The sequence below is a fragment of the Lutra lutra genome, chromosome 13, assembly GCF_902655055.1.
Source record: "Lutra lutra chromosome 13, mLutLut1.2, whole genome shotgun sequence".
Lineage (NCBI taxonomy): Eukaryota > Metazoa > Chordata > Mammalia > Carnivora > Mustelidae > Lutra > Lutra lutra.
The window spans coordinates 55,693,854-55,702,631 of NC_062290.1; the positions used below are offsets into that span (position 1 = coordinate 55,693,854).

Consider the following 8,778-nt stretch of genomic DNA (forward strand, 5'->3'; position numbering starts at 1 on the left):
TACCCAATCATAGAATTACCTCCACTTCTTGACAGAAGCCTTATTTTCTTATATTCTCCCCAAAATCACCTAACAAAAATCCAAATCTTTCTGACATGTCCATCGTTCCCATGGTTTGGGTTCCCCTTCCCTGCAGTGAGCAATAAACAAGCCAACTTGTTCAACTACTGCTGTGTCCTGGAGGTCTCTGGCTAGAGGGCTTTGACAAATAAAAGCTACGAAACCTAAGTATATATTTCAAATTCATATAATTGAAAAAGATTAGAATTAGAATCCTGACTATATTAGAATATTGCCACAATACAATAAAAAAAGGAAAAACAGCCTAATATAAGCATTTACAAAGGACATTGACTTCACAAATGAAAAACACTAATTGGTGAAAATAATAAGAAGAAATATTTGATGTCATTAGTAATTAGGGAAATAAAATTAAAACCACAAAAATAAGTTATAAAATACTACCACCTTGACTAGAGGAACAAAATTTTGAAATTTATATAAATCAAAACAAGCTTGCCTGGTGGTGGATATTGAGGAGGGCACGTATTGCATGGAGCACTGAGTGTTACATGTAAACAGTGAATCATGGAACAGCTACATCAAAAACTAATGATGTGCTGTATGGTGACTAACATAACACAATTAAAAAAAAAGAAAGAACGAAACTTGTATATTGCAGATAACAATGTAAATTGGTCAGTCACATCACGTCACAATGGCAACAGGTTGAAATGATGTTGTAAACCCCAACAGTAGTTTTCCTGGTAAAATTTTAAAAAACAAAAAACAAACAAACAAACAAAAAAAAACAATGTTCATTAGAGTACAAATTTTTTTAAAGAATTAGAGTCCATTTTACAGAGATTATAGTGAAAATGAAAGCAACAGCTGTAATATGAATATGAATGAAGAAACAATTATTAGTAGATACAGTGTAACACCATTTTTATAAATTCCACATTGCAAAACTAAGTGTGTTAATTTAAACTATTCTTTTTTTTAAGATTTTATTTACGTATTTGACAGAGAGAGACACAGCCAGAGAGGGAACACAAGGAGCGAGAGTGGGAGAGAGAGAAGCAGGCTTCCTGCGGGGCAGGAAGCTCGATATGGGGCTCGATCCCAGGACCCTGGGATCATGACCTGAGCTGAAAGCAGCGGCTTAACCCACTGAGCCACCCAGGCACCCCTAAACTATTCTCATACGTGGTAAAATTATATGTAAAAAAGTAGAAATAGAATTATAAAATTCAGAGTATGGAAGGGCACACACACTTTTTTTTCAATTATGATTATATTCCATTTGTAGTGGGTATGGGGGATGCCTAGCCAACTATGTATTATTCATACGTATACATATGTATGTATATGTAAATACATATAAATGACATATATTCAATTATATGGGTTAATATCATATATTTTTTTAAAAATACTCTATTTTGGACCCAGACTTCTCCTTAGCTAAATGTTAAGTAATGTCAATGCTGAAAAGCCTTTCCTTAACTCCAATTCTTCCCTGCTCAAAATCTAAAACTGACATTAATTCAGTTTCACCTTTCCCTGATCCCAGTATTTCTACTTGCAGGGGTCTCTCCAAATTTCCCCCGTAGGCTGAATCCTTTGCAAAAGTACCACATCATTTGTCTAGCTACTCTTATATTTGTTTTAGCCTTTCTCTCCTCTGTGACCTACTTGATTAAGGAATTGTGGCCTCAAACACAAGCAATGTGACTAAGATAATTTGCCAGATTCCCTAACCTTCAGGCTTATGAATTATTTTACTCTTATGGAAGACTATCTGGGAAACACTCCTAGCTCACAACATTTACTTTTACTCTTTCTTTCCCACATTACCAAGGGTCCATATGTTTTAGAATGGGTGTTTTGATAATAAAAATTATCTTTTTAAAAAACCTCCTGATTTTAAGTATAATTATGATGCTCTTATCTTAAATTATTTTATTTTATTTTTTAAAGATTTTATATATTTGACAGAGAGAGAAAGATCACAAGCACACAGAGTAGGAGGGAGAGGGAGAAGCAGGTTCCCGCTGAGCAGAAAGTGGGACTGAGGGCTCAAGTCTCAGGACCCTGGGATCATGACCGGAGCAGAAGGCAGACATTTAACTGGCTGTACCACCCAGGCACCCCTGTGATGCTCTTATCTTGAATTATAGGATTATTCTAATCTGTATCTCCTACTTGGATATTACCTCCCTGATAACACCTGTACCTTTATGATGTGGCCCTCAGGTTATCAATAAACATTTAATTTTTCATGCATGTTATCAGCATGTAATGATAATTTGCTTAATTCAGCCCAAAACAATTTTAGTTTTGATATTAGTATCTCCCTACATTAAGCAAATTATTTACCTGATTTTAAAATTACTAAGATTTAAATGAACTGTCAATGCACAGAACCAATATAAATCTGACCATAACTGAATCTATTAAATGCTTTTGCAATATATTGAGAGATTTTTCACAGAAGCTCTATTTTAAAATATGAAACATACATTGCCTGAGGGTATGAGCGAGGAAAAAATCAAAATAGCGGCCTTCATTTAAATTGTCCTCTGGGGGCGCCTGGGTGGCTCAGTGGGTTGAGCCACTGCCTTCGGCTCAGGTCATGATCCCAGGTCCTGGGTTCGAGCCCCACATCGGGCTTTCTGCTCAGCAGGGAGCCTGCTTCCTCCTCTCTCTCTGCCTGCCTCTCTGCTTACTTGTGATTTCTCTCTGTCAAATAAATAAATAAAAAATCTTAAAAAAAAAAATAATAAAATAAATTGTCCTCTGGCACATAAAAGCTGATGTATGTATATTAGAATACTGATTTTCAAACTCTCATAATCAAAAGACCTCTTAACCTTATCACTATTTGTTTGACAACTGAGTCATTTTAGTGAGTAGAAAATGAACAGACTTAATAGGCTTAATGAAATGCTATATTAATCAGAAGTAAATTAAAGAATTAACATCCAATTCAAAAGGTCTATGGAAATATATAAAAAGAAAAACAAGCATAGAAAAAATGTAAAAGCAAAAAAATTGAAGAGGAAATGGCACACAAATGGGCATTATTGCTGCAGTTTTACTTTACCCCAAACTGCTTTAGAGAATGGACATATTTGGTTCTGACATAGTACTTTTTCAAAATGAAAAAAAATATATATATATATACATATATGTATGTATATGTATATATATATAATCAACATTGTTGATTCTTCTACTCTGGATATTGTAATGCACCACACAATTTGATCTTCAGTACTGAAGGATCTAGAATCTAGAAAAGCTGCATGCTGACAGTCCCTAGAGGTCAGTTCTCCTCAAGGATTGCTCTCAGATGAAGACATCTCCCCATGCTCACCACCTTCCTGGGGCCAGCCTGCTACCTAATAACTACTCCATGCAGATACAGAAAGGCCAGCCACATTGATCCAGAGTTGATCCTGCCCAGAACAACTCTGAATGCTCAGCTCAGCTGGAGCTAAATCATGTCTTGATGCTGAACTGCAGTTTAACTTTACCCTCTGCTCAATCCACTTCTTTCTCTGCCCCCACAGATGTTATTTATTCTCAACAGCACTGACTCCCTAATCCTCTTCCCGAAAGTTCCTTGCCACCTGAGTCAGTCTCCTGAGAAAGCCAATCTGCAATACCTTCCAACTCAATGTCCCAACTATATTTTGAGTATATCCAAAATATCCACTTCCTCATCCAAGTACCTCACATTCATCTGCCACCTGGATCTCTGCCACCCCACCAATCAGTATTCCTTTCCTCAGACAAAAAGCACCTTCGAAAATGTTAATCTAATGACATTAGCTCCATTAAAACTTTTTAGTAGTTCACGGCATTTAAGATAATGTCCAATCTCTTTAACATGGCTTTTCATGGTCTGTCCCCTGATTACCTCGCAAGGCTATGCTTAATCTTCCCATCCCATAGGTCCTCAGACCCTCCTTTCAACCCTCTTCTTTGCTCCAGATACCATAAATTTCTTTTATTTTATCAAGTGATATAATAGAGACATAAAATAGTGTAATGTTTAAGGACCCTGACTCAGGAGGCTATCAGATCTGGGCTTCACATGTAACTAAACAACTGCATCTGTAAGACCACCAGCAAGTTATTTTCCTACCCTTATTACATGATCTGTACGTCTAAAATGACATAATAAAAGTTACTTCAAAGAGTCATTGATGATTAGATCTAATTAGAAAGTAACTAGAGGGGTGCCTGGGTGGCTCAGTGGGTTAAGCCTCTGCCTTCGGCTCAGGTCATGATCCTAGGGTCCTGGGATCAAGCCCCGCATCGGGCTCTCTGCTCAGCGGGAAGCCTGTTTCCTCCTCTCTCTCTGCCTGCCTCTCTGTCTACTTGTGATTTCTGTCTGTTGAATAAATAAATAAATAAGCTTTAAAAAAAAAAAAAAGAAAGAAACTAGAAAGTACTAACTAAAGATTAGATCTGAAGCCTAAGTGCTTGGCAAACTTCCCAGCACAAACCCAGTAACATATATGTTAGCCTCATCATCATCATCGTCAGGCATTGTCTTTCCCCACTCAAAGGTTCATGACTTTGGATGCCAGGTTCTTTTCACCCACTAAACCTCAGGTCATGCAGCAACTCTCTGGGAACACTTTCTTGGCCCACTTAGGTTAGTTGTAATTAATATGTGGTCACATTCCTTGCTATAGTTTCCTTATGTTGCTATTTAAAAGTTACTCATTAAAGAATCTTAGCTAGATCATTAACCATGGTTGTTTTTGCTTTGTATATATGGGCCTAGCACAGGACTTGTTTTAACTACTTCATTGCGTAACTGACACAATGTATTATTCCATACATACTTTCTTTTCAAAGACCTTTTTGAATTAAAATCCAGTAACATTTTTAATGTTTTAGAATGAATCTCATCTAATGATATAATTCCTTGGGAAATACTATAATTACAATCACATTCATAATATGTAATAGATGAAATTAGTTATAAAATTACAATGCTGGCTTTTAAATTGAAAATAAAATACAGATTTTGAATCACAAGTACAAGAATACATATCTGTTGAATTAGATAAGGAGATAAATAACTTCATAATCAAGATCACTGAGACCCTAGTTCTCAGCTGGGGAGCAGCAGAGGTTGCCAATTAGAGGACACTTATTAAAGTCTACAGACATGGTTGCCATAGCTTTGAGGGGGGAGCAAGGGCTATTGGCATCTCTAGGGTAGAGGCCAGGGTTGCTGCCCAACAGCCTACAATATGCAAGACAGTCTCTATCAACACTAATAGTACTAAAGTTGAGTAACTGTGATTAGAGTAAAGAAGACAGCATTTAAAGAAAGACAGGATAAAAATTCAAAATGTCTAGAGTGTGTTGTAAAGTCACAGACTTTGTAATGAGATATTTTAAGAACAAGAATGGTGATCTTTCCAACTAGCTGAAGAACTTGATTATGGACGTTGCTTACTGACCCTTATAAAAGACATTCCAATAGCTAATGTAAAATTAAATTAAATGTGAAAATTTATGTAGACTCATGAATTTCAAAGAGGAAAAAAGGAAAGAGATGTAAATGAAATTATGAAATTATAACAGCTGACAAGGCAAATGAATAAATGTGGTCATATTAGATATTAGTCATCTTACAAGACACAGTCACATGCACCAACAAATGTCTTAACCAGTTTTTGCTAGAAGATTAAAGCAAACCATTGCCACCCTAAAGTGATACAATTGCAGGACAATTTTTTCAATAAAGTAATTATAAAGAGGATTTTAAAATATAAAGAAGTGAGTTCATTTTATTTTTTAGGAAGCTCTTTAATAAAAGTACCTATAGTCAGATTGAGCAAATACCTGTGTAGATAGACAGCTGCCATGAAATACTGTATTAGGTAGCAAAAGCACTGTTTCAGTAGAATGTTTCCTCACTCGTCCTAATGAATAATTCACATAAAGCTCTTTTCTCATCATTGACGGCTAACATGGCTTAGCTAAGTCCGAATGAATGGTGAGTTAATGAAAAAATAAAGCCATGAGCAAACTGAGCTAAGCCAGATTTTTGCTATCAAAGCAAAGTGAAAATTCGAGACAATTATGAGAAATTCATATATATATATATATATATATATATATATATATATAAAATGTAATTATGTAGTACCAAATTACCATATATATTTTTCTGCATTCAACTTAATGTCTTCTAATATTTGTTTTCTCAAATATGAAATATGGATACTAATATATTTTATGGTCATTGGTAGTTTTGCTTAAAATGTACGGACACTCAGTGCTTCCTAATGATGTAGATATTCAATAAAAGTTAAAATTTATGGCACATAGTAGAGCATTCTCAAAAGTTTAAAGTTAAAAGCTGACACTTCTGTTTGCTTGGCTTTTTTTTTTTTCCACTTACCCACCATCATGTTTCTATAAATGATGAACAATGTCTCCTACTTAATCAGGAAAAAAATATAACTTCTTAGAAAACAGGGAACAGATGATTTTTAGTCAGACACACAGAGATCTGTTGCCACATCCTTTAAGAGAACCATCCAATCTAGTTCACCTTTTTTTTTTTAAACATCTGAGGGCTCTTTTATGTTGCCTTAGTCCATTTGAGCTGCTATAACAAAATATCATAAACTGTGTGGCTTATAAATAACAGAAAAATTACTTCTCATAGTTCTGGCTCCTGGAAGTCCAACATCAGGTCATTAGTAGATACAATGTCTAGTGAGGTCCCACTCTCTGGTTCATAGATGGTATCTTCCCGCTATGTCCTCACATGGTGAAAGGGAGCTAGATCCTACTGGATTCTCTTTTATAAAGAAACTACTTCCATTAATGAGGACTTCACCCTCATGACTTAAGCACTTCCCAAATGGCCCATCTCTTAATACCATCATCATCTTTGGGGGTTAAAATTCCAACCTATGAATTTGGAAGGCACACAAGTCTTCATACCACAGTATATGCACAGAGTCTAAACAGCATCCTTCTTAATAGAATATTAAGAATAACAGGGTCATTGTATTTTTTTTTAATTTATGAAGGATTCAGCTGAAAAGGGGAACTATACTTTGGGGAAGCAGCCAGTAGGATATTGTGGACTTCATGCCACAGACACATTATCATATTCTCATAAAGTCAAGTCTACCACGGAATCTTCATTGTTGGTTGTAGTGGTACCGTATAGTCTCCCCAACCTAATTTCTGCTTCAGTTGACCTCTGTTTTTCAGATTGTAACATACCGTACTCCCCAGTTACCACCATCCCCACAACTGGACACTTCTATTGCTTTTACTGGATGCTGAAGTTCCTGCAAGACACAAATATTTCTGCAAGGTACCATTACTGTTTCTCAATTTACCTCATCCATTTAAGTCTCACAGCTTATGCTCAGTAATGTAACTTCCTTAAGTAATACTGTCTCACCCAGGTCCCTCTGCCAAGCATCCTTTCTGCTATGCTGCTGCTTACAGTTAGCTTCTGCCAGACTTCCTGCAAACTTCACACTCCTGTGGCTGTTGTGCACTACACTACAGTGAAGGAGGAGAAATGGTTCTGTCTTTTCCACCAATGTTTTCATTCCTATCAGGAAGTAGCATATATACATATCTTCTATATCCAACACAGTAAACTTATATTTCCTATATTTGCAAATGAGTCCTTCCAATCCTAGCTGCTTCACAAGACACAGACACAGGTTCACTGGAAGTTAAACATGAGGTTCATGGGTGTGAGATGTCCATAGGTGACCCAGTATACACAATAACTGCAGCATGCAAATAAAGGCAAAGCTTGCCTCTGCTGCCGGCTCCTCAAGGACTTTGCCAGGCAGGGCGGTTCAGCTGAACTGCTCTTTGCTATGTCTTCAGAAATGAATCATAGGACCTTCTAATTTCAGAAAAATACTGCACTTGTTTTTTTCAAACACTGTAGAAGCTGATATAGACAGACAATCGTGTGTTACTTTGATTCTAAAGTTTTCAATATTCAAATCCAACAACTATGCTGACCTTACCTCCTTGGCTAGACCACGTGACTGAGTCCTTTTTTCCTTTCAGCTCCAGGAAGTAAGCAGAACCAGAAAACCACCTGCCTAGAATTGGGTGTGGCTGATAGTCATCATTCTGTCTCTCTACCAATACATTGTTGGTGGGGAAGATGATACAATTAGACACCTAGGCTTTTGAGATTTAACAACATCAAGTTTCCCAGAATTGTGGCAGAGTCTTAAAGGTAAGTGGCCTTCATAGTTTGATTGCCATAGTAAAGAGAAACATTTTTTTGGTTAATATGGAAGAATCCAGGAATCTGTACATCATCTTTGCACAAGGGCCATGCTAAACTTCTGTGCATCATTCCAACTTCTACATATGTGCAGCCAAAGGAAGCACCCTCCAGTAAAAATCCATAGGTCCCTTCCAGGAGCAAAGTTTGACTACTGGGTCAAGCGGATCAACAGACTCTCCCTTTTCAGATATATTTTTTTCCAGTTGTTTTTTTAGGATATTTTCATTTCCAAGTTCCATGTCTATCTCTGAGATATACTGAAGCTGGAATCTTTTTTTTACATTATGCCCATCAAGCTAAAGATGAATACTTGCTTTACTGCTGCTTATGTTTCCCCACTTTTGTAACAGAAAAGAATAAAAACCATCTGTAAGTTTGATTCAGAGCTTTTCAAGTTGACTGGAAGATGGACTTCTTCAGAATGACTTATCCCTTCAGTAAACCAACTTAGAGAG

General features: G+C 36.5%; 1 non-coding gene across 1 annotated transcript; it reads right to left on the bottom strand.

The window, feature by feature from the left end:
* Positions 1-8,320: 8,320 nt before the first annotated feature.
* LOC125084159 (U6 spliceosomal RNA) lies at positions 8,321-8,427 on the bottom strand. The gene has a single exon (XR_007122516.1). It is a non-coding gene; the product is annotated as a U6 spliceosomal RNA (small nuclear RNA).
* Between the last annotated feature and the right edge of the window lie 351 nt (positions 8,428-8,778).